This window comes from Coregonus clupeaformis, unplaced genomic scaffold (genome assembly GCF_020615455.1).
Source record: "Coregonus clupeaformis isolate EN_2021a unplaced genomic scaffold, ASM2061545v1 scaf1656, whole genome shotgun sequence".
NCBI lineage: Eukaryota > Metazoa > Chordata > Actinopteri > Salmoniformes > Salmonidae > Coregonus > Coregonus clupeaformis.
Genome location: NW_025535110.1, coordinates 12,717 through 40,487, shown reverse-complemented (window position 1 = coordinate 40,487; position 27,771 = coordinate 12,717). Strand labels below are relative to the sequence as shown.

Sequence of the window (27,771 nt, the reverse complement as noted above, 5' to 3'; positions counted from 1 at the left end):
CATGTAGGGCTTTAAGACACTGAATTGTCAAATAGAGGTAATATTAGAGGTACAGCCACCCGTGATTAAATTACAAACATTTAAAATGATCAGTGTAAAATAGATCACTTCCAGGATACATACAGTAAGTGCATTTTTGATCAGTGCTCATCATAAGAGATCCTCTTTATGGAACAGCGCCCTTGGTGTTTGTGGTCGGACTAACGGGGCGCCAGCCGGGGCGAACCACGCGCACAGGGCCCGGGGTGCGTGCGCCCCCTCCAGCTCCAGGGACGGTCACGTTGTTGGGCGCGGTCACGTGCGTCAGGATGCTAGCGGGCACGTAGCAAGGTGACTGTGGGCGAGCGGGCCAGTAGCGGCCCAGGTTGAAACCGTTGATCCACACCTGGCCCTAGCGATAAAAACAAAACATAAAGGAATAGTATTTTTAAAAAATACTAGAAATAATGTACGTGTTCGGATTCAGTAGAAGCCAGGGACCATGAACAAGTTGTATATTGCACCAGGGTATGTGAAACTAACGTGGTTCAGCAAACCACGCTACGCGATGAGTAACCTTGCCTGGAGATATGAAGAGGTGTGTCTAAGGCTAATGCCCAGGCTTTAGCTCAGAGGGCAACACAACAGTCTTGTCAGCGCACAGATGAACAGGTCAGTTACATTAGCTATAAAGGCCATTTGCAGTTGACTAGTCAGTCACATTATCTATAAGGTCATTTGCAGTTGTGCTCCCTGCTCAGGAACAACATACAATAGAGCCATTCAACAAACAATTAAAATCTACTTAAAAGGTAAAACCCCCACCTTTCTCCAGTCAGGGAACTGGATGTAGGTGTCCTGGGGCAGATCTGGGATGCCACCGGGATGACGAAAGTGCCCCCATAGAAGGAGGGGACGGAGAGGGGGTGAGGCCGGTGGAGGACCAGCCTCCTAGAGCCCATCTCCCAGAGAGAAGACCCTGGCTAACAGCCTGAGCCGACGCGGAGGCTGTAGACAGCCCAGCCGGTGAGGATGTCGGCCCCCAAATGTCAGGTTAGACACCAGGCCCTGTAGAGAGAGAAAGAGAAAGAGAGAGAGAGAGACAGAGAGAGGGAAGGAGGGAGTCAAAACATCATAGTCATGTATGTGTGCATAGGACACTTAGGGTTGGATTCCCAGACTCAAAATAATACTAAGGGGCTAAAAAGCAGAAAATACAATTCAAATTCTACAAAGTGCTTCTTAGTCCAGAACTTTGCTTAATCTACTTCCAAGCAACCAGCTCATAATGTTCAGTGGGACCGAATGAAGGTTCTGTAGAATTAAGTAGCTAATGGAAGGGTGTTGTAATAATGGTGGTTACTCAGGAGAGCCAGCTTTAAATAACTGTTGAAAAAACATCTTGCTTAAAGTCGTTGATGTCTTCCCATAGTTGACTCGCCCATATTCTCCAACCAGTATGTCCACCTACTCCAGCCTTCCCAAAGTCACATACTAATGGTCAGGGGCCTTGTCGCTAGGATCCCAGCAGCAACTGATGACAGACCGATATTGATACAACAGACATTTCCTTTTTTGGAAGAACCCGAAGACTTTTCTCTCTTCCTCTTTTGAGATAATAATCAGTGCCTCAGTCTGACTTTGTATGAATGACAGTGATCACCAACTGGTTCTTGAAACCTACATGCTGTGCAGGTCTGTTGGTTCCAGTCCAGCACTACAACACAGATTTCACTAATCAAGGTCTAAATTGTGTGTTCTAGTGCTGAGCCCGGGACAAGAACCTGTCCTCCTTGGACAAGAATTTGCGACCATTGACCAGTATTGAGCACCAACATGTTAACTTGCAGCAAACCAAAGGAATTGCAGGGGAAGTTTTGATGACTAACTCACCCCTGGCCGACTGGATACATATGCCCGATCATGGACTCCATTCAGTGGTGGAGGAGAGAGGGGTGGCTACTCGTCCACAGGCAGCTTGGTCCGGGACAGAGGACGAACTCAAACGGCTTTTTGGAGAGAAAACAAATAAAGCGAGCAAAGCCTCTCAGCCATTTTGAATCATAACAACCATAGCTGCTTGACACTTAGTGCAGAAAAGGACACACGACGTGAGCTTGTGGACGTCTTGGTTTATCCAATGAAGGTCAACGGGTAGAGGCTTTTTCACCGGACCGAGAAGGACAGTATGTCTAGAGCATCGACTACTGTGTGAAGCTGAGGAGGCAGAAAGAAACACATTCTGTTGGAATCTACTGGATCTATTGCTACACTGTCTACACTCCATGCTCAATCAACACAAGAGGGAAAAAGAGAAAAGATCCATTTGCTTGTAGAGTATATTATGATATGCCTAGATACAATGTATTTTTTAATAATACAATTACTTTCTATGCCTTTGATATGTGGTTGTCCCACCCAGCTGTCTTAAGATGAATGCACTAACAGTAAGTTGCTCTGGATAAGAGTAGTCTGCTAAATGACAAAAAAAATTAAATGTAAAATTGCAACACTTCTCCACACTGTGTGCAATGTGTCAACAAAGCCAGGTAAAGGTAATGGTAAAGACATTTCTATCTGGCGCTGTGGCTTAGTTGGTTAAAGCGCCTGTCTAGTAAACAGGAGAATCCTGAGTTCGAATCTCAGCAGTGCCTTTTCTTGCATTTCATTGTACTGTGTACACTTCTCTTTAATCCATGCATATGACAACTAAACGTTGATAAAAATGATAACAAATGTTTAATGTCTGAAGATATTTACCTTCTTCATTGGCACAGCTCCGTAGGCATATTTAGGTGCTGATGGAGGCACGGGTCCCTCTGGTATCTTCCGATACTGTTGAGGGAAAATACAGGTGGATATGACATCATTAGGGTAATCATTTGTAAAACTGACCGATTTACCTTAACTACTACCCATTCAAGCTTATAAGAAGTCAGGTACAAAATGCTGACCATAGAAACTTTTGCTATGAAAGTCACGAAAAGCATAATCTAATCAAACATATTGGTATGTATGACATGTAGTGTGATATCTCTGTTACCAACCATTTTGATGACATCCTGGATGAGGCAAAAATATTTGTCAGTGAGGTCTCCTGCCTCAGTGGAGTGGAGCCGAACCGTAGTCATAACTAGTAGGCTAGGGTCACAGGGCCTTGGCACCTGAGAGATGAAGAACAAACGTGATTTATACAACGGGTGGGTCTAATCCTGAATCCTGATTGGTTAAAACCGCAAGATTCCAGCCGGTGTTATTCCACAAGCAACCACCGCCCAAACCTATGACGCTAAAATGCCTATTTACTCTGTTCCATCTGACTGGACTAACGCGGGCCCAACAACACCCGGGCCAACATATCCTCCAAACACCGGCTTCTTGGGCAATTTCACTTAAATAAACTAATCTTCACATCATGGCCAAACACAAATAAAGTGAAATAGATTGGGCTCTGCAATAGAGCGCTAGGAGAATATGGGATCTTGTAACAATTTGACTCACCATTCCAGTAATCCAAAATTGGTCCCTCCAATAAACATGTATCTGCAGAGAGAGAGGTTTATAACTAGTTGTCAACAGCTGAAAAATTCTCTGTGCCTTTTTTTGATGTTAAATGTTTCATGTGTGATGATGCCAACACATATTCCTATCAATCATTGTTGGTTGGAGAACTAATTATTACTTGATCTACCATTTAGGCGGGGCGGCAGGTAGCTTAGTGGGTAAGAGCGAGTTGTGCCAGTAACCGACCAGAGTCGGCTGCCCCTGAGCCGACCAGGTGAAAAATCTGTCGATGTGCCCCGAAGCAAAGGGCACTTAACCCTAATTGCTCCTGTAAGTCGCTTCTGGATAAGAGCGTCTGCTAAATGACTAAAAATGTAAATTTAAAGGTCTGCCATTCAATCTATCAAATCAATCAATCCATCTCGCTGTCTATACCCAATATCCATCCATCTATCCATCCACCATGACCACAGATTAACGCTGGCTCCGGATGGCGAAGGATCTCGTTGAGGGATTTGGCACGACGGCGGTGGACACTGTAGAGTGATGCTCTCCCCGAGTGGTCCAGCCAGCCGGTGTAGAACTCAGAGCTCACCTGCAACACAGATACAGTCAGCACTATCTGGCCACTAGAGGACAGAGTTGTTGGACTTTTACCACTAACATCTAACGACATGTAGTTATTGTTTGTGTGCGTCTGTAAGTTGTTGTTGGTATAAGTTTGTATCTGGAGGGAGAAAAAAATTATACAAAAATAATATAAAAAATAAACATCTAATGACAGAGACGCTTACCAAGTGGTCCATGGGGCTCTGTCTGTCTCATGGGCATCAAATGCAGCGAGACACACTCCCACCTGTTAAACAAATACAGACGCATAAGCAGACAGACAGAGACAGTTATTGAACAATGCTGGATGAGATGGTATATCACATGAGTCATAGATTTCTAAGGCAAGCAATGAGTCAACACGTCTGTTTTGGGCAAACAAAGGAAATAGGCTAGGCTAGACGTCACGATGATCAACAACCACCCAACAGCACGGTCAGATTAAGACAGATAGATTACCATACCAACTGAACACCCCTATGCTTCTTCAAATCATACCTGTTCCATTAACCAAGTATCCCAGGCATTTCACGGAAAAATTATCACCATTGACCTTTGTTGTGTATATTTTGACTTGAATCAGTTCTGACACTGATCTAAGGTCGGTCTTGCTATTTCCCATATTATCAGTATGGTAGTGATTTGGGAAATATAATCTGATCCCAGATCTTTGCCTCAGAAGCCTACCTGGGCCAAAATCCACAGTGGCTAGAGTGGCGCAGAGAGCCGCTTGAGGTACCCGACCCCAGCCCCATCTGTGGTGAACAGCACCACGCGCATTCCTCAAGGGGAGCGGAACAGACTGGTCAGGTGACGAGGTAGTTGTAGTCACAGGCAAAGTAGCTGCCGTACTCATTACTCCACCTGAGAGAGAGGGGGAGGAGGGGGAGGGAGAGAGAGAGATGGGCTCTTGTTGAGGAGATGAGAGGCAATGTTTGACAAACAGCCTTCTATTGAATTGTAAGAGATTTAAGGCACAATATGAAGTTATCTGAACTTTTGCTATTGATTCCCTAATTAATTTTGTATTAACATTGAATATCAACATGACTCACCTGAACAGTGATGATGGGTCCACCGCTCTGATAAAGGAACGGTTTTATCAGGCAGTAGCTTGCCCATCCACTTATCAACAAAGCCGCAATGTAATCTGGAAACAACGGATTTAGGTGTCATAAAAACACAATTCTTATATTGTAATACCAATAGAATGCATTGCATTCTCACTGACGGCCAATACACGACCTATATCTGAGGAACGTGGAGACAATGTCTTCTTGTGGAGCAGCCAGGCAGGCAAGCCCCCTAAAGACCAGGTACATGAAATTGGCAAATTATCACAGCACGTCGTCAAGAAATACACGGCTGATGTAGAAGTGCCGCTACATACATTGTGATTGGGATCGCCTTCCGTAAACAACTTGAAATACAGGCACAATTTGCCAACATTATTACACATCATATCATCATACTTGTATATTTATCATAAAACAATTGTTTACAGAGTCATTCTCTCACCATATCCCACTCTCCACAGATGATAGGGCCCAGGCCTCAGTACAACCAGCAGACCAATGTCTTGGGCCAACTGCAGGAAGTGTTCTAGATCCCTGTCCCCACTGAAGTTGGGTACTGATCGAGGTGGGCTCGTGGAAATTCCAGGACGCACCTGAATGTCAAATGTCATTTTTCAACCAAAATGGATAATGAAGTACTATTTAAGTCCATACCAACCGGATAGTAAATCATAGCTCTGTCTGAGGTTTACGAGCCCACCAAAGGGAATTCTGTTGGGTTATCAACATTTGGAGGTGATGCGACTAAATGGCTCTGTTTTGAATTACTTGATCAACATCAATTCTATGTACCAATTGGCCACTGAAATGACTAACTGAAAACTAGAAGGAACATTTAAGACACCCATCTAACTGGTTGGTATCCAGTGTATTTATGACATAGTGGCCAGTCTACATTTGCCTGGCTACCCAGACTCCTTGCTCCAGCTAAACGCTACTCCAAGCCTCACGACGAAGTTTCTTTCCACAACGAGCCGGGATTGAGTATACCTCCCGACCGCTCACCGAATGAGAACACATTCTGGGCCGTCTGATTGCTCCAGAAACCAATGAGGTTGGGCCAGAGCCAGAACACACGTGAGTAAAGAGGCGGATTGATACTCTGATTGGTTAGAGACGATCCAATCGCTGATGACATTGTTTTGCAACAACGCCCCTCTTCACCACAAACAACTTTAATTATGACAGTCTCAGACTAAAGTATGAGCGTAACGACAGAGCAGCGAAATAACTTAGTGTGAGTCGCCAGGCTAAGTCTGAACACACGCCTGAATGGCTTCATGTCCGGCCATATACATCTTGAGTAGCCTGTCTTTCCAGTAGGCCCTGGGGATCCTGTTGTAGTGGATGCTACCGAAGATGTAGCGGAACTTTTCCCCATCCCCACGGAAGCAGTCGCTCTTGTAGTCCACACTGAAGGTCTGCGGCACCAAGCTGACAGATATTTAAACAAAGTAAGGGTCAAATATAGAAGCTTTAAATGGGAGCCATGCAGTCAATGTGCTGTTTTTTTATGGCTACATCAAAGTAACTTTAGAGAGATAGTTGTCTGAGGGAACGCGATCTTGAGAGCAATTGGTATAATTTCATTGCAGTCATGTAACTGTTCTGTTACAGTTTGGGCTTTTTTATGGTGAAGGGGGTGATTTATCAGGTGATGGCACAAGGTTGGCAACAACGTGACCCCCAATCTTTGTCCTCTAGTCAAGTGATGTTGCTGGGTGTATAAAATGAAAAGGCCTACATCGCGACGAAAATGAATAACAGAGAGCAAAAAGAGGACATTCTAATGCACATTTATGATATTCATTTATATGGCTTAATTAGTATAATTTATATGGCTTAATTTATTAATTTATATGGCTAGATCAACCACAGACAGAAGGGGTAACCCTGACACTTCACAGGGGCTATAAAGCTGAAGCATCCGCTTAGAACGTTCTCACCACCAAATATATGGTAGTGAGAGGAAGTCCAGTCAGGGGTAGTGGAGAGGATGAAACTAGGTGAAACTGGGCCGACAATCAGCAGCTTTTTCTTTTCTTTCACAAAACTAGAATCTGTTACGAACACAGTGCACTATGTTTAATAGACTTGACGTTTGCCAAAGTTGAAAAGGTCTACTTCTCGATTAAAATGAATACAGAGGGGAAAAAGAGGTCTTTCTAATGTACATTTACGTTAAATTTCTATGGCTTGCAGTAGATCAACTGTATAGTTAATGTTAGCTAAACAGAGTTTGAAATGTTGCTAGCTAGCTACTTTGAAAGCAATCAACCAGATATGCTAAGTCAGTGCACTCAGCGGGTAAAGTGGTTCAAGGAACCTGCGATTAGTTCATAGTAATAATCTAAACACCATTCAAAAATTAAGTTCATTCCAAAAGGAGGCTTGCCATCTGTCTGTTTTTTTTTTCCCACTAATTCAGTCCAAGCTATTACGATATTATCTATGTAAGAGTAACTTACTGTACTAGCAAAGAGGGAATTCAGTAGCACAACTCCAACTCTTGAGCAAACCATGTTTGAATCTCGTGATCCACTGACTGAATAACTGGAACGTATAAACAGATGAGATGCGGAAGTTTTGTCATATTGTCAGCGGGACGATGTCTGTTATGACAGTACCGATGCCTTACCAGTAGGCGGCAGTCTCGACGAAATGCCCAAGGCACAAACCGTATTGTCGTACTTCCTGTCATCTCTTCTCCCTCGGTGGTTTCGCATCATAAACACACACGTGGGCTTTTGAACTCTGCTTGGTTTGTCGCTTCTGAAGGTCTGTAAATAACAACATATGTGCTGATTATTGGTGGTCACAACGTCATATCATTTGGACAAATATGTCGACAAGTGAGAAAATAACACCAAACGAAGGACTGGGGGTTGAAGAGTGGACGAGTTGCCTCCTCCCGTTGTGACATCGAACTCGCAGCGGGCGCAGAGTACGGACCCCAGCTGTGTATCTTGGACTCCGAAGTACCGAAGACTCCAACACGCCGAACAAGGAAATCTGTCATTCAAGAGTTACACGAATGAGAATGCAGAGAACCAGACGGGAACCCGAACCAGAGGTTGTAGTCGTGGTACCGCTGCCGACGAAGGCTCGCGAGAAAAAACTTCCAAGCAGCGAGTCTAAATCAAATGCATTGGCAACAGCTGAGGCATGTCCAGAACCAGTAAAATCAGACACACTGTAGAGAATATTAGGTAAGTTATTCCAGCTGCGCATCATGAACAGAAGGAAAAACAGGTGGTCCATACAATGGAGACCTTCCCGGACCGCCCAAATAAAACGGCAAAGAGAACTCCGTTCAGAGCCAAATGAGAAACTTGCCCTGATACCTTTGGGGAAACCGAAATCCGGACGGGTATGGAAAGACCGCAACAAAGCAAAGGTCAGTAGTGGCATATTGGGTCATAGATAGGGGTAAAGTTGCAATAGCCTACAATGTATTAACTGCATGCATATGCAAACTATTAGTCAGCCCAGCCCATGCAAACACTGAGCCTATGGTGTCCAGAAATTGTTTATAGAAATGTACCTTATAGAATTGCTTTGTTTTTCAGGTTCTCGGTCTTGTAAGAGATAAGCCACTGTGGCTCCTCCTGGGAGAAGAAGATGGGAAGGTGAGAAGGAGTGGTGAAGAAATATTCAGTGCAACTGAAGGAGGACAAGGCCAGGGAGAAAAGAGGTCTGTGTCGTCACCTGTTCACATTAGTGCTCCAACATCTTAAAGTAGTGCGTAGATCTGCGTTCAAAACAACTGGAAAACTGAAAATCTCAGACCAGTGCGTTCAAAACAACTGGAAACTCGGAAACTAAGACCAGTGTGAACCCAAGACAACTGGGAATCTGGCAGAAAAAAACGAGCTCTGACTGGGGGAAATTGTTTTGAACTCAGTAGGCCCCTTTCTAGAGCTCCGACCTGAAGCTCACCGACGCCGTGGATTTGACTCGCATTTTTCAGAGTTCCCAGTGTTGTTGAACACATCATTAGAGGTTGGCAGTGCAACTGTGGATTGTTTAGCGTCCCTCATGATGTAATTGTTTGCGGTATCTTTCATCCCCTCAGGAAAAGAGGAAGCGGCATGAGGAGAATTAAAAAGGCGAGCTGAGAACGAGAGAAGTGGAGGTTGTGCAAGTGGTAAGGCAACACACACACAGCCCCACGTGATCCCAAGTGAGATGGAGTCTTTGTTTCACTGTAACCTACATGAGCCAGGTGGCAGATCTCTATTGCTGACTTCCATGGGCGTATGTATCAATTGTCTCAGAGTAGAAGTGCTGTTTATCAGGCTCCCCCATGTCCATGTTATCTTGTTCATTTGTGATCTAAAAAGGCAACACTGATACTAAATCAGCTCTCCTACTCTGACGCTTGATACATATGGTCCCAGGCTAAGCGCTACATAATTTTGTATCTTTCCCTGTCTGAGTTTTCCATCCCAGATCCGGAACACAACAAAGATCAAGAGGATGAAGAAGAAACAGCTGAGAAGATCGAGAAGAGGGACACACTCGCCATAAAGCTGCAGAAATCACAGCCCAGGAACCCAAAGGCTGCAAACGGAAAGGTGTAAGTAAAGGGGACAAGTAGAGGGAGTGCACAGGTTGACTGATGGGACATTCAGATCTAGGAGTTCCCTGATGAGAAGCACCCCCAGGCACTTCATGTAGATATGAAAGAAACCAGCCAGAAAAGGGAGCTATTCTCCACACATTGACCCGGTATTGCAGTTCCCCAGGATAAAAAACGATCGAGCTTTCCATCGACAGGGCTGAGGTGGAATTTTCACCATTGCTTCAAATCTATCCAACCCTTTCAGATCTACAGTGCCTAGGGAGGGCCGAGATGAAGCTATCGATGCTCGCTGTTGGAACTGGAGCCGCATGGGCAGGCAAACCCTTCAGGTCAACAATTCCACCTGTGGAGCATTGCAGATGCAAAAAGTGGCTCCCACCGCTCATCTGCGGAAATCCAAACGCGGGCTGGAAGCAATTCTTTATCTTTACTTCAACTTGTACTATGTTTTACTGGAGCGTAATCCAATATTCCATTAAACAAACAATTGTTCTATACATTTATACAAGTGGGTCTCCCAACCTTTTTCTTTGTGGTCCACTACATCACCATTGCAAGCTTTTTTGCCCACTTTAGTGTGTTGCATTAGAGGAATGATGACGCTAACACAAGGTTGCACTTCTCCAGTCAGGCTTTTATTACATCACCCTGCAAAGCTGTTATACTCAGCGCACTGACCAAGATCCATAACAGAGAGAATGAATGGGCATAAAAAGATAGGACACTACGACGCAAATGGAGAAACAAGATGTAATTATTGAAAAAAATAAAAACAGATTAATAAAAAGACAGTGAAAGAAACTAAACTCACAGACCATATAAACAATATGGCAGTACAATAATGATGAACATTCAACTCTTAGACGGGGTACAAACTCTGGCTTGACAACTGGATGTACTGATATTGTGAAGCAACCGCTTGTACTTGAAGAAAAAAGCACAACCATTGTGTGGCGTCTTTCACAGCAGTAACTTTTGTTGTAGCAAACAAACTGTTGGATCACAACTGTTCAGTCAAATGTATTGTACACCAGCTGTACAGGGCCAGGGAGTAGTGGAGACAATGCAGAAGTGATCAAACAAGTTACGAGTTGACTTACAATTAATGGACAATCCAAGCTCTAGGAGAAAAACAGTAATGTTCTATTTCAGAAAAACTGGGAGTTCCCTCTGACCTAAAACACAATCACTCATACTTAGATCTAACTATAATTATCAATATTAATAATAGCACTAATTATTACTTCATTTGATATATACACAAATATTAGCAAAGTTCTGTTTCGCTTTGTATTCTTTTTTCCCCGATCTCAAACACATTTTTTAAGCACACTTGAAAATAAAATGGGATTTATCTTATTTTTGGAACTCACAAACCTCGCACTTAAGCTCACATTCTGTACAAGTGCACACACACACACACTTTAGTTCATGTAGATTAAGAGTAATTTCCCTGCATCCCTATTATTTTATAGTGTACTACTTTTGGACCAGGGCCAATAGGGTCTGGTCAAAAGAAGTGTACTATATAGGGAATAGTGTGCCATTGGGGGAGCATCCACACACCCACTAAACTACTAGGCCACTATTCCAATGTGTTTTGGTTGAGCCTGCCTCACAAAACTTAACCCTAATAAAAACTATAAGGCTACGACTAGATTGTTTTGCTGCTGAAGAGGTGGTGGAAGCCATATTTGGGATGTAGGGAGTTGTAGGAACTGTTAAAATATATTTTATGACGATACATCCTTCATTTAGCCGGATTCCGCTGCTTCGAGAGGGATAACAGGCTCCAAGCCCAAACTATCGCAAAAAACAGTCCCACAAGCAGAGAAGCTACTGTGATGTCACCAAGTTCTAGGAGAAGCACACTGCCCACTCAAACACACGCATCTCATTTTCTCACTCTACATGCAAGCGCACACACGCAGTCTCATGCATTTGCTGCTCACCCCAACTTTCTTCAAACACACCTCTTATACAGCATTTGTGAAGCTTGAAAATCCGGCAGACCCAAAGCGATATAAGCACTAACCCATTGTTATAATAACACCCCCCCACACACAGACATATTCTCTCGCCACAAACTGTTCACGCCGACATGCGCCTATTATGCCATGTTCATATGCAGTTAGTCCATACCTTTTGGAAGAGGAGCAAGGTAGAGTTAGTGTGCTTGATATTTGAAGGGTCTCTGTTTGATAGTGTTAAATCGCTTAGAATCTAACAACCAGACTTGCACCTTTCTGCCCCCAGTCTTTCTACGGCTAACATAGCAAGGGTGAGAGGGTGAGAGCAAAGAGAGTGGGTGAGAGAAAGAGAGGGGCAAAGGAAGAAACAGAAAGACAAAGGTCTAGCCAGTGGCTCTCAAAGGGAGATATCAAATCATCAAGTGAAGATGAAGCTTTCCCTAGCCACAGATCTAGGATCAGCTTTTGGCTCCTCCAATCCTAACCCTAAACACAGGGGGGAAATGCAAAACTGATCCCAGATCAGCATCTAGGGGCCACTTGACCCTACACGGAAGATGAAGGCAGAAGAAAGCAGGTCTGTCCCCTCTGTCCGGCTGCACTTCCTACTGTCCTGCAGTGTGGAGTCTCACAGCCCCTATGCACACCATCCTCAAGCAGAGAGTGATAGGGAGAGGGTACCATTACAACCCTGTAAAATCTATCCTGAAAGAGGGAGGGCTGGGGTTAAGACCAGTGTCTACCACTCTAGTTTACCCCTTCTTCAATTGGGGAAAAGTGTGGTTTGGCCCAAATGCCCGGGGTAAATTTGCTGATGGGGGGGGGGATCAATATATATCGGGGCATATGTCCCAGCTGCCGCGTCCTTGGCCTCCCTGTAGCCCCCGTTTAGACGTGGCATGGACTCGGACGCCGCCCTCGGGTCCGCCGAACCACATCGCCTCATCAGCTAGTCCTGGTGGACGCCTACGGAAATAACAAGAAAAAGAACGAGTTAATCTATTGGAAAGAATCATAGATGCTTGAGGAAACCAGCCAGAAGCTTTGGGAAAAAGGAACTTCCGCATCAAGCCATTATATAAAAGAAGGATGATGATCAGGGGTTTTCTGTACTGCTTGAGCAATGATTACGACAGCATTGGCTCATCCCTCTTTGGTATGGATCCCGGAGAACCGGAACATTAGAACAATACGACAAGGACAACATTGCTGGCAGTATGGTGGTGTCTAGCCACAATAGTTCCCAGAGTTATCAGTCGAAAAGCAACAACAATCACACATACGAACGCCCGGTGAGACTTTGGGAACTAGTATTTCTCAAACAAGTGATACTGCAAACTACTAGAGCCTCTAATAGGAAGGACACACAAACTACAAGACAAACAACAGGAGGAGGAGACTGAGAGAAAGAACAACACCATGGCGTACTTGCTTTTGACCGCAAAGCTCCATAACGACCTTCCATGGTCATCCACTGGGGGAACAACAAGATGTAAAGATATGATGGTTGATGTGGAAAATGCATCTAAATAGGTGTGAGAATGAAATCAGTGTGTGTGTCCCAAAACTATTAATACTTCTTTGATACTTGAGAGGGGCGACCACGTGGGGCTGCAAAAAGAAGGAAGACTGACAGATGAGTATATGTGAGTGTGTGTGGATAGAAATAGACAGTGGTATAGAGAGGAAGGAGAGTAGAGGGCTGCTTGCTTGGAGTGTGAGGTGGAGAATCATCTGGGTCCGCTGAAGGGGGAGAGAGGAACATGAAAAATTAGACAAGAAAGGAATAAAAATGATGAAAAGAAGAGGGGAAAGAAGACTGTCCATAAAAAAAGAACCTACAACCTAACCAAATAAATGTATTTACTATACGAAGATACTTACTGGTGTGATGTGCAAAATTGAAAGCTAGCCTACTTTTTACTACGCTAACTGAGCTAGTTTGCTCACCACTGGACATTGCTAGCACATCGAAAATAAGTTTTCTTCAAAACATACTTTAAACATTCCTCTATTGAGTATTAGAATTAAAATGTGCATTTCACAAGCACAAGAAAAGTCAAGCCTCTAGGCATAGCCTGGAAATCTGGGTTGTAGTCAATAGATGCCAGCGCGGGTAGAGAAACGTCCCGAAAAAGGGAGGGGACTTTGAACTTGTCCAATAAGAAACTCTTGTTTTTGTAAATATTTTGCTACAGTGTGCACTCAATGAATACGACCCTGGTATTGATTGACTAGCATATTTGCATCACAAGAAAGCTAGCTAGCTAGCATTTGTCTAACTACCTTTGTCTATATACACACACACACACACACACACACACACACACACAAACCAAACGGAAAGTGATAGACGGATCTGACTCAGAAAGGGAGGGAATAAGAGAGCGAAAGGGTGGAGAAAGCGAGGAAGATGGACAGAGGAAAGGGGGAGTTAGTGGTACTTGCTTTCATCTGAAGGCACGGCTCGCTCGCTAATCTCCACTGCATCGGCTGAACACAGCACAAACCAAAGGATGGATGAACAAAGAAAGCGGGAAACTATGAGATGAGGTGGATGGATAGTCAGAGGTATTAACCACACCCACCTTGGGTGAAAAGTGGATTGGCTGCGCTTGTGTGGAGAGAGAGAGGAGAGAGTAAAGGTAGAGTGAGACAATAGGAGAAAAGACGGGAAGAGAAAGGAGTATGCTTAAATGGCGAGAAGTGATGAAAGAGTCCCAATGACAGCTTGGGGGACAGAGAGACAGACAAATCGGGTAGGAAAAAAAGACAGACAGACAGACAGACAGATATATACAGTTGAAGCCAGGGGAAGTTTACATACACTTAGTTGGAGTCATTAAAACGTTTTTTAACCACTACACATTTTTGTTAACAAACTATAGTTTTGGCAAGTCGGTTAAGACATCTAACTCTGTGCATAACAAATACTATTTTTCCAACAATTGTTTACATAGACAGATTATTTCACTGAATCACATTTCGAGGGTCAGAAATTGCAACCAAGTTGACTGTGCCTTTAAACAGCTTGGAAAATTCCAGAAAATGATGTCATGGTTTTAGAATCTTCTGATAGGCTAATTGACGCCAATTGAGGTGTGTACCTGTGGAATGTATTCAAGGCACCACCTTCAAACTCAGTGCCTCATGGGAAAATCAAAACGAAATCAGCCAAGACCTCAGAAAAAAATTAGAAGACCCCACAAGTCTGGTTCATCCTTGGGAGCAATTTCCAAACGCCTGGAAGGTACCAGCACGCTCATCTGTGGAAAACAATAGTACGCAAGCATCAAACACTATGGGACCAGCGCAGCCGAATACCTAGAAGGAGACGATTGTCTCCTAGAGATTAACATGACTTTGAAGTGCGAAAAAGTGTAAATCAATCCCAGAACAGCAGCAAAGGGACCTTGTGAAGATGCTGGAGGAAACAGGTACAAAAGTATCTATATCCATAGTAAAACGAGTCCGATATCGAGCATAACCTGAAAGGCCGCTCAGCAAGGAAGAAGTCACTGCTCCAAAACCGCCAAAAAAAGCCAGACTACGGTTTGCAACTGCACATGGGGACAAAGATCGGACTTTTTGGAGAAATATCCTCTGGTCTGATGAAACAAAAATAGAACTGTTTAATGAACCATCGTTATGTTTGGAGGAAAAAGGGGGTGGCTTGTAAGCCAAAGAACACCATCCGCAAACCGCGAAGCACAGGGGTAAGGTGGCATCATTCTATGGGGGGTGCTTTGTTGCAGGAGGGGACTGTGCAACTCCACAAAATAGATGGCATCATGAGGAAGGAAAATTATGTGGATATATTGAAGCAATATTTCAAGATGCCATCAGTCAGGAAGTAAAGCTTGGTCGCAAAAATTTCCTCCAAAATGGACAATGACCCCAAGCATACTTCCAAAGCTGTGGCAGAAATTGATTAAGGACAACAAAGTCAAGGTATTGGAGTGGCCATCACAAAGCCCTGACCTCAATCCTATAGAATTGGTAGGGCAGAACTGAAAAAGCCGCAAGCGAGCAAGGAGGATTACAAACCTGACTCAGTTACACCACTGCTGTGGAGGAACTGGCGCAAAATTCACCTAAAACTTATTGCGGGGAAGTTTCTGTGAAGGCTACCCAAAACGCCTTGACCGAAGCTAAACAATTTAAAGGCAATGCTACCAAATACTAATTGAGTGTATGTAAACTTCTGACCCACTGGGAATGTGATAAAGAAACAAAAGCAGCAATAAATCATTCTCTCTTATTATTCTGACATTTCACATTCCCAAAATAAAGTGGTGATCCTAACTGACCTAAGACAGGGAATTTCTACTAGGATTAAATGTCAGGAATCGTGGAAAACTGAGTTTAAATGTATTTGGCTAAGGTGTATGTAAACTTCCGATTTCAACTGTACAAGAGGAGAAAGGGACAGACTGGTAGACAGAATATGAACATCTAGGACGAACACTCACTTTTTCTTCCTCAAACCTGCCTCCATCTCATTTCCCTCTCTCTAGCTACCAATAGAAGCCAAAAGAGCACAGACTCCTCATTCAAGTTAATGGGGAGTACTTGCTTACTCACAAGCACAAGAAATGCACTTGTTTACTACTTCACACATTGGATTGGTGAGGCATTGGTTAGTGGAGTCTCCACCATGTTTCTTATACCAGTCATTTCCTTTCAAATAAGTATAGGAAAGTCAACAAGTGAACACTAAGGAAGGAGAGATAATTGAGACGTAGCCCTTCTTGCACCCTCCTTCCCTCGCCCCCTCCCCTCTTTCTTACCGTCCTCTGCTACCTCCACCCCCTCTGCCCCTCCTCGGGCAGGTTGGCTGCGCGCTGGGCCTCTCTCCCTCTCGCGCGGACGCCCCTCTGCTTCTCCTCCAGCCGTTGCTTCTCGGCGTTGGCCTCGTCCCACCGGCCCGCCTCCATCAGCTGCTGGTCGGGCCGCCGCCGGCTGTCGGTGGCGCCACGCCCTCCTCGGGCTCGGTTGAGCGTCAGCGCCAGCGAACGAAGTAGTACATGGTCTCCGCTCCCTCACTGCAGATGGGAGGAAGAGAGGGGGATGGAAATAAAGAGGGGAATGAGGAGAGAGAGAGAGAGGAGGAGGAAGTGGAAGGGACAGATAGGAAAGAGAGAGAAAGACCAAAGATGAGTTATTGAAAAAAGCCGTCTTCTTTGACACACCAAATGTATTTTTTCTGATTGCTGCACCTCTTCAGCAAAAACACACCCACACAACCCTCACCCACCCCCACACTCTACTCACGGTAGTGGGTTTCTTTTCCAGAGCTCCTTGGCTTGAGCGTCTGGTAGACGGTCTTCTGTTTGCCCTCGGCGCCCCGCTTCTCTCCTTATTGCTCTGCATCACCCTGAGAACTCCATCTTCTCATCCCACGTCCCTGACAGCACATAGTGGGCCTTACCCTCCTTGTCTGTCACCACGCTCAGTCACCTTCCTGGCCACGTCTCTGGAGAAGTAGCTGTAGGGGCGAACTTGAGATGGCAGCGGTCGCCGGTCCGGTGGTTCACCACGTCTATCTCTCCCGACTGAGAAAACCAGAGAGAGAATGGAATGTGTAGTTCACCAAAATAAATCTTGAATGTTTTTTTTTAATACTTGGAATTGGTCTAAAATCTCCTAACGCCCATTGTAGGATCTGGATGCGTCTATGCCAAAGATTGAGTGTGACATTTTTCTTACCTGGTCGATCCACAATTTGCCCACAATGATGTTGTGTACTGTTGTAGTGACTTTCTTCCACGAGTAGAGATTGTTGCTCTTCTCAAACATACATTGGATAGAACCTGTGGAAGATGATTACACCACAGCAAAGATGTAAAATGCCAACTAAACAAACAAAAAAAAAAAGAGTATGATGGAGACATTCACTGGCAGCTACCAGTCCTCACACACTGCCTTACCCAGAGGCATGATGGAGAGGTATTTTCCCCTGAACTTGCTGGCGAGGGAGATCTCCTGTCGGAGGGTCCAGCCTCTCTCCCGAGATGGCATGATGAGCCGCTGCAGGCGGTGGTGACTCACCTGGAGGAAGGGATAGAGGAGGATTGGGTAGGGGCTATACTTACAATTGAGTCACTTAGCACAGTGTTTCGCAACTGCAGTCCTGGGGACCCACAAGGTACACATTTTTCTTTCTAACTGTGCACTAAAACACCTGATTCGACTAATCAATGGCTTGATGATTAGCGATTACTTGAGTCAGATGTGGCTGTGCTGGGCTAAAACAACATATTTAAACAATTTATGCAAATTAGTTTCATAAGAGTGTGAATGTGGGAGTAGAGTGCAGTTGTTTCCCACAGCTGCCACTAGAAGGTGTTTTCCTCTCAGTAATTCCCCCAGGGAATGGAGTACCACAGCATGAGTCATAAAACCCAGAAATGGTTCCAATCGTTTTTTCACCATTCATTTTTCCATCTGGGATTTTAGAACTACTTCATATAAGGTCTGGGTTTCGTAGGCTTACCCTGGCGCACGTTTTGATAACCGTGCAAATCTCTCTCGGACAAGGTAACTTTATGAATAATTAGCATAGCACATTTTATTGAGGCAATTGAGGCAAATATATTGATAAAACTCACGGCTATCAAAACATCACGCCAAGGTAAGCATACACCAAACACACAATTAATTTGATTTTTTTGTAAAATTCTCGATGTGAAAAATGAATGGCGGAAAGACCACTGGAACCATTTCCGTGTTTTTATGGGTATTATGTGGCGGACTATTGGAATATGCTACAGCAGAACAGGACGTTTCAGCACCACAGGTTATTGACAACACTGTGACTCTTGACAGTTCTCTGACTAACTGGCTGTTTGTACCCATAGATGCCCTCTGTAAATGTACTGTGGGAATTGTAAATGAGTAATTATTTTCCTGTATTTGATTTACTGTTGAAATGGATTGATATGTAATAAACATGATTGTATGTGCGGAAGACGCAGACAGATGCATTCCCCTGGGGAAGGGAAACAGAGTTAACCATGTATGTTTAAGTAATATATTTAAATAAGTAGTATATCATTATCTGTAACCAAGTACTGATGTTCTTACCTTTGACCTGTTTAACTGCCAGTATCAAATGTCTGCCAGTGTTGAATGTTATGGTTAATGTTTGACGCCAGACTGGATTCGAGGACAGTGATAATGGATCTCAGACACTTTCGCAGCTAATGCTGCGACTTCCTGCAAGCCTCTCGGGCTGGTGTTTACAGAACATTTGATGCTGTGTGATTAATATTTAAGGGCCTGCTCTGCTTTTGTTCTGGGAGGGGTCTCCTTGTTGCAACTTGTAATAAACCGGATTGATATGATCAAATTGTTGTGATGTCAATTCGTGGTTTATTGAATGTGTATTGGTTTTAAAAACATATAGCCATTTCTGTACATCATCGACAGTAAAGGAGCACTGTAGATGCAAAGCTTCTTCTCTCCTACTCTCTCTCTGCCCCCCTCCCTCTCTTAGCCCCTCACCCATTTGAACCTGTAGCCCTCTCCCCCCCTTCTGTTTTTCCAATTCCTCTCTTTCCCAACCAGTCATTCCCACATTGCCCACCCCCCTCTCTTTCCTACCAGTCATCCCGTGTCCCCCTCCCTCCTTTACCTGTCCACAGTGAGCGGTAGCCCGCTCTCCTCAGCCGGGGTCCAGTTCGCCCAGGTCTCCCCCAGTAGGGGTTGAAGGAGTTTCCCTGTGCGGTGGACCGTAGTAGAGTAGGACGATACGGTGAAGGCAGCCACGTAGCACAGCTGCTCCAGAGAGCTCTGGCATTTAGCCGCCTTATCTAGGAGCTCGTAGTATTCTAAGTCCTCGGACAGACGCTGGAGCATGGAGATTGGTTCGTTGAAGTTCACCTGAGAAGGGGAGAAAAGGGGGAGAGGAAGAAAGGAAACTTTGAATGGAAGGGGCAAAATACAGGTAACTGGCAAAATAAAGGAACACTGACATAAAGTGTCAATGCGCCTTGGGATTGATTCTACAAGTGTCTGGAGCTCTATTGGAGGGATGCAACACCATTGTTCCACGAGAAATTCCATCATTTGGTGTTTTGTTGATGGCGGTGGAAAACGCTGTCTCAGGCACCGCTCCAGAATTTGCCATAAATGTTCAATTGGGTTGAGATCTTGTGACTGAGACACACACACACACCCTTTAAACCCCCTATGCTCCTTTAAGACCCCTCTTTCAACATCACAGATCTCTTCTTCTAGCCATGGTAGCCAAAATAGTTAGGCAACTGGGCATTTTTATACATGACCCTAAGCATGATGGGATGTTAATTGCTTAATATACTCAGGAACCATCCTGTGTGGAAGCACCTGCTTTCAATATACTTTGTATCCCTCATTTAATCAAGTATTTCCATGGCAGTTACCTGTAGATGCATTTCACTCCAGAAAGTCGTTCCCTGCCTTCTGCACTCGTTCAATACAATGCAGAGCTGAAAGCAACGGTTAGGGTGTGCTGCAATAGTCTACAGTCACACGTGTTTCTTACAGGCATGGGGATCTTGGAGAGCTCCTTGCCGATGCAGTTCTTCATGATGCTCCAGAGGTTCAGCGAATAGTTGGGCTTGTCTGGGATTTTGGTCCGCCTCTTCTCACTGGCTCCACCTCCAGGGACTGGGGCGACTCCGAATTGGACCCCAACGACTGCTCGTCACAAAGCTGTGGGCGGCCAAAGAAGAAGGCAGAACAAACAAAAACAATTATTTCAAGGGACAAGTAAAGCAAGTAACTAAAAAAATATTTAACTTCAAAACACAGTGACAGACTCACCGACTGGTCATCGATTCCAGTCTCAGTGCTGAGACCACTGACGTTACTTCCTGACCTTCTGAGTGGAAGAGAAAGAAACAGAGATATATAGAGAGAAAGAAAGAATTGCATTTGACCAATTACAGTTTGCCTTTTAAAAGCTCAGTTTATCACTCATAAAATACCATGCCATTTGTATTGATGAAAAGAGGTTGAGAGAGAAGGAAGAGAGCGAGAAACAGGACAGATCAGATCGAGTAAAAAGAAAGAGGTAAAGGTGTGCTGACCTATGATACTTGGGGTCGGCCGGTACAGTGATGAACGCTGGGTCCTCCATGGCGTCAAAGAACTCATTCTCATCATCCTCGTCGCTCGCGTCGCCCTTTACTGAGCCCGAACCTGAGAGAGAGGAAGAAAACTAAATATTATGAACGAGAGTGGGGTTGTAGATTCACTGGTTGACTTAACTAGCATGCTAACAGTCAGTTTGGGATTAAAGGTAAGGGGTCACAGAGTTAATGTAACAGTTTGTTCGGGGTCTGAGGTGATGCCTTACTCTTGCTGTCCAGGGTGGGGTTGCTCTGGGAAGGGGGCAGTACGGTGGCTCCTCTGAAGGCCCTCTCCAGGTGGTTGTGTTGCTTGGCTAGCTGCTCCAATGTTTCCTCCAGTCTTATCCTCTGGTCCCGCGTCCGAATGCAAGGCTTTCTGCCACCGCTACTGTGGGCCTGGGCCAGGGCCAGGAAGTCTCTGCACGCCTGGGGGAGAAAGCGTTAGAGGAATGTCAGGGAAACGTCACAGAAACGCTTTAAGAACATTCATACAACACCACAAAGCCTCGTAAATGTTTGTGTAACAGTCAAGGTACAGCTGTCTTTACTATATTATTAGACTACTTTATTAGACCTACACTGTATTCTATGTACAATGCTTTGTAAACCAGTTTTGCCTTTGCATACTATAAAAACTATAACATCAACACGTACGTTGATCATAGCGTTGGAGGTGATGCGGAACAACGTGGCTCTCTCCGTCACCTGCCGGATCTTGCCATCCGTGTCGCCTCCCAGCCGCACCCCCTCCAGCTCTGACAGGGACCTAGGACAGAGGCACAGCCAAGGAGCGTAAGCCAGTCCCTTCAACCCATCCCCTCAGCGCATCCCTTTCGTATGTAGTACATCTCATTTGTTTATTCACTCAAGACTACTCTGCAACCAAGACAAATATCTGGTCCATACCAAAATCTTAGCCCCTTATCTGGCCAACCAGTTACTATGTGCTTGTAAGGATAGAACAGAGCAATAGCTTTTGCATCCGTTGATGTGTTCTATGTGTGTGGTCAAAGTTATCTTCCATTACTATCGTTGTCTATACATGGGGATTCAACCAGTTGTTTATTGTAAGGTTTGTGTGAGAGTGATGGGTTGACCCCTGACCTTTGGAGGGCGGAGCCGTGCTTGGCAATGAGGTCATTGCAGGTGCTCAGGTCTTCCACCTTGCTGCCCAGCGTGCGTAGTGTGGACTGGACCTCTGAGTTAGAGTTACGTGCCCCTCCGGCCTGTCCCGAGGTAGGGGGTGAAGTGGGACACTCATCACCAGAGTCGTCTGGAGAAGAGAGAAAGGAAAGGGTTGAACACACACACACACACACACACACACACACATAGTACCAGTTACAAGTTTGGACACACCTACTCATTCAAGGGTTTTTATTAATTTTTACTATTTTCTACATTGTAGAATAATAGTGAAGACATCAAAACTATGAAATAACACATATGGAATCATGTAGTAACCAAAAAAGTGTAGAATGTAGAAAATAGTACAAATAAAGAAAAACCCTTGAATGAGTAGGTGTTCTAAAACTTTTGACCGGTAGTAAGTATATATATATATATATATATATATATATATATAACACACATACACACTGGGTGGGTCGAGACCTGAATGTTGATTGGCTGAAAGATGACAAAACATTATTTATTTTTTTACATTCTATCAGAATGATAGCCCCACCCCATCACTTTTACTGGGGGTTATACAGTAAACTGTAAAATAACCTCCTCTTTCTCAAAGGAACATGAAGAAACACATACAGTATACACTCCACTCAGACAGCCCCCCTCAACCCTCCTTCCCGTACCCTCTCTCTGTACCCATCACAGACTGTTCTACACAGACAAATCCCTTCCTCCTCCTCTCCCTCTTCTCCCTCCCTCACCAGACTCAGCCTGATTGCGGACCGCCTTGGCCTTGGCCAGCTCTAGGGCGGTGATCCAGCGCTGCCGCTCCACCTCAGAGCTGGCCTTCAGGTGGTAGGTCTGCGCCCCGCCGTTGGAGATGACAAAGTTGCACGAGTCCTCCACCGCGATGTTGGCTGTGGCCAGGTTGATGGTGCCCCGGCACGTGTGGCCCATCTCCGCCTGGGTCCTGGGGAGAAACAGAGAGAGAGAGGGGTGGGTTTAACTAGTGTCAACTCCTGAAAAAGTCAACTCTGTAACCAGTCAATTCCGTTACCAGTCAACTCCTGAACCAGCTCCTTATCCAGTCAACTCTTGCTTGTACGCCTGGTCCAAAAACATTCCCTAGACCCCTAACCTGGTCCCCTTCAGTGTTTGCTCATCAAGGAACCATATAGGAAGCAATATGGCAGAAGCTTCTCTAAGCCTACTGGAAGACAATTTCACCTACCCGGTTTATTTTCTTCTGCAAACACCAGAAATAGGGATAGAGACTAGGGAATATGTTCAGACTGAGGTAGCCTTAGGCTAGTTCGAGCAAAATTGAGTAACCTAATTTTGGACAACAATGCTCTCTGTTCCACATTAATGTTTTCTTTGACATTCCATTAAGTAAAGGTCTCTGATTACAGCCAGTTTAACCAGGAACCATTATGATTACACCAGCAAAGAGGAGGGGGGGACCCAATACTCAGACTACAGGGAAGCGTGGCAATAGAAACCAGCTGACTGATGGTTCAGTGTGGACTATTGGCTATTGTTACCTAACTAATTTGTTCATATGGAACAAAGGAATCTGTCCAATACAGCTATGTTATCTCAGGCGCAATCTAGCCTAGTGTTGGAAAAACATTTCATTGCACCATTTCTGGTTTGGCAATTTTGCATGATTGCAAAAACCTTTGAGCAAATGTCTCGCTAAATGCAGTCTTGGCAAGTTACTCGAGAGAAAACAACCTCATTGGAAAAAGACTCAGAGATAGGAACATGAAAAGTGTGTGAATTGTTGGATGTGCTTATCACCAGACTCTAAATTGTTAGGCAAACAGTACTGTTCACGCAACACACACACAGCGTGCTTGGAGTGGGAGGTGAATGGTACACAGTCTGGAGGTGAATGGTACACAGTCTGTCTCCAAAACCCATTAAACAAACACGACTCATTTTACACAGCCCTGTGAAGACATGATGACTCCCCCACAGAGCTGAAAACACACTAAGTATTCAGACACCTCTTTGTGGCAAGCAAAACGGAGATGAGTCATGCAATATTGTGACACCATTAAATCGCAAAGAGTTACACAGGGAATCCATGATGACCTCTAGCTTCAATTTCTTTATGATACTGTGCGCCATAGTCAAAACTCATGATAAAGGAGAGCAAGTTGTATTCACCTTGTAGTGCAGGGGAAATGTCAACGCAACACAGAGCAAATCACAGCTATAATGTAACCGTTTATACATTGACAGTGACAAAATGACCGTAGCCATATCCCTGGATAACAATGGCATTCTTCTAGATTTTTCCAATAGCGTGTGATTGCAGCCCGCAATTCAGGGCGTTCCTGCATGGTGGCATTCCGGCATCTGTAGGAACGCCCCCCATCGAGCATGCCATCTTCATGCTTGTGTGACACTTTTGATATTTTGGGATTTCCCTTGATTGTCTAGGCGATTAAAATGTGGATCAAAGGGGAAATAAAAGTATTATCAGAGTTTTTCAGGGGCTAAGGACACTGTCTACCGGTATCCTAGGACCTAGCTACAGGTGTTGCCCCCGCCTGCTGTGTACCAGAGTCCTCCTAGCTAACAAGCTAGCTAGCACAGTGTCCTTCGCTCCCACCTGCCAAACACCTGCCCTTACTGTTGTTAACAGAACTGCTGGAAATTTTTCTGGTAACTGTTAGTCTTATCTGTTACAGAGGATGCAAAGAGGTACTATGTCATGTCACCCCATCTCGCCCCATTCTTACCTGTAGTAAGATAGTAAACCGTTGCTCAAGACGAACCATCGTCGCTGGTAGCCCTTGATGTAATTCGTCCATTTGAATAGCCATCCTTTGTATGTCTCCAGCCGGAGTCGGGGTGGGTGCCTTGGGCTCCGACATTACGACAGCCTGAGCCTTCACTGTAGGCTATTAGATTGGGGCCTAGGGAGATTAAATGCAGTCAGACAACCTGAAAATAGCAGTGGAAAATCTACAGACTATTTACTAGCTAACTAATCCAAACCTACTTGGGATACGTAGAGGTCTAGTAGTAGACCACGTAAACTGTCAGTGTCAAGTCAGAACAGTTTCGACAGTCACTACAATCAGCATAACCCAAAGGCCGGCAGATGACGATATTGAGTCGTTTCGAAAGCGCCATCTACCGGCCTTCGGGCTACAATCAGCAGTCAACACCCGATGCCCGTGACACTAGCTTACCTGTCAACTGCCTGGCTTTGGTTAACAGTTTATCATATTGCGTAAATTGATATAGCAGTGATATCAGCAACTTAGCTAGCTAAGCTGCATAAGTTGTTGTAGACCAACTGCTGCTAGTGATGTTAACAAGACTTAGCTTGCTAGTTAGCCTGCAAACGTCGTGCTAGATAGGCTAAGCTAGTTACAGTAGCTAGCTAACTGCATAGCCAGTCTTGTCGAGAGCAAGACCATAACAACAATAACGTTTCCATCCAAACTTTGGCATAAAGCTAGAGGGATACTAGTTACTACTACACAATTTGCAATGACTATACACTTGACACATTTAGCACTGTCCGTGCAAAATCAACACAAACTCGCTAGCGGCCTAACAACACAGCACAGCCTGGCGCTGAAGTGCAGCATCACACATTGCACTCACGACAATGACAGGCGGATCCACCTCCGCGCTAGCAACCGTCGACCGAGCGTCGATGCAGTTGAGCAGCTAATCAACTCAAGTTTTGCCATAAACAGACACTTATATTATGCTCGTATAGCTAGCTAATTAATGATCCATACAACCAACCAACCTTAATCAGTATGTCGAGGAAAAACTGACGCAATTTCCTTGGGCTACCTTGACAACTACATCCGACTATCAGACTGGCCATTTATGTTTTGTATAAAAAATTAAAGTAAAATGACAAACGTAGCTATCAAGCTACAACCTTTCCCAATCAAAGTTGTCTTCGCCTTAGCATTAAATGTCACGAACACAATTGATTTCCCAATTGTTTGTTTACATTTTTTTTTACAAATCTGTCAACCTACCTTGTATCAATGGGCGAGTTCGTTTTACGTGGGCGGGGTGTGCACATTGTAGACCATTCCATTGGTCCTTAAGGGAAATATCCAGTTGTGGAAAAAGTACCCAATTGTCATAATTGAGTAAAAGTAAAGATAACTTAATAGAAAAAGTAAAGTGTAAATCATTTTTAAAAATCCTTATATTAAGCAAACCAGACAGCACGATTTTTAAATTTTTAAATTTACAGATAGTTTAATTTACAAACGAAGCATTTGTGTTTAGTTAGTCGGCTAAATTGGAGGCAGTAGGGATGACCAGGATGTTCTCTTGATACGTGTGTGAATGGACCATTTTCCTGTCCTGCTAAGCATAAAAAATGTAACGAGTACTTTTGGGTGTCAGGAAAAATGTATGGAGTAAAAAGTACATTATCTTCTTTAGGAATGTAGTGAAGTAAAAGTAAAAGTTGTCAAAAATATAAATAGTAAAGTAAGGTTCAGATACCCCCCAAAAAACTTAAGTAGTACTTTAAAGTATTTTTACTTAAGTACTTTACACCACTGCAGGCGATGGGCTATGGTTGGGAGAGTGGGACACTTTTGGGTGATTGAAATACATGAAAATGAAATAAAAATGCAAATTTAGCAACAAGTACATTTTTGTTAACTTCTCTATCAGCTGGTCTATTTGAAATTCTGCAGATATTCATCAGAATTCGGTGTGCGCATATTCCATGCGGGCCTGCTGATGATGATCTGGTGTATGTTGCTGTCTTCATTGTGTCTTGTGTGGTTTTCGTTGACCTAATCCGGCAGCAGGTTCTCAGACCCTTGTTCATTCAGATTGCCCACCTCTTAGTACGGTAAAACCTGGTCTGGGAGCAGTTGGTAACATTGGCCATCACCATCCTCTATGTTGTCGAAGAAGCTGTGGAAGCCAAACGCCTTTTCAGGTTTCGCGCTGTCACCATTTCACAGTTTTCAGTGAATTTGATGTATGAACAAAAATATAAACACAACATGCAACAATTTCAAAGATTTTACTTAGTTACAGTTCATATAAGGAAATCAGACAATTGAAATAAATAAATGAGACCCTAATCTATGGATTTCACATGACTGGGAATACAGATATACATCTGTTGGTCACAGATACCTTTAAAAAAAGGTAGGGGTGTGGATAAGAAAACCAGTCAGTATCTGGTGTGACCACCATTTGCCTCATGCAGGTTTCGCGCTGTCACCATTTCACAGTTTTCAGTGAATTTGATGTATGAACAAAAATATAAACACAACATGCAACAATTTCAAAGATTTTACTTAGTTACAGTTCATATAAGGAAATCAGAGAATTGAAATAAATAAATGAGACCCTAATCTATGGATTTCACATGACTGGGAATACAGATATACAGTGGGGAGAACAAGTATTTGATACACTGCCGATTTTGCAGGTTTTCCTACTTACAAAGCATGTAGAGGTCTGTAATTTGTATCATAGGTACACTTCCACTGTGAGAGACGGAATCTAAAACAAAAATCCAGAAAATCACATTGTATGATTTTTAAGTGATTAATTTGCATTTTATTGCATGACATAAGTATTTGATCACCTACCAACCAGTAAAAATTCTGGCTCTCACAGACCTGTTAGTTTTTCTTTAAGAAGCCCTCCTGTTCTCCACTCATTACCTGTATTAACTGCACCTGTTTGAACTCGTTACCTGTATAAAAGACACCTGTCCACACACTCAATCAAACAGACTCCAACCTCTCCACAATGGCCAAGACCAGAGCGCTGTG

The 27,771-nt window shown here is 44.2% G+C and overlaps 1 non-coding gene and 2 pseudogenes across 1 annotated transcript; 1 reads left to right on the top strand and 2 right to left on the bottom strand.

The window, feature by feature from the left end:
- Positions 1–150: 150 nt before the first annotated feature.
- LOC123487326 lies at positions 151–9,482 on the bottom strand (annotated as a pseudogene).
- Positions 2,559–2,633, top strand: trnat-agu. Its single transcript has one exon. It is a non-coding gene; the product is annotated as a tRNA-Thr (tRNA).
- A 3,068-nt stretch (positions 9,483–12,550) lies between the features above and the next one.
- Positions 12,551–26,049, bottom strand: LOC123487325 (annotated as a pseudogene).
- Positions 26,050–27,771: the final 1,722 nt, after the last annotated feature.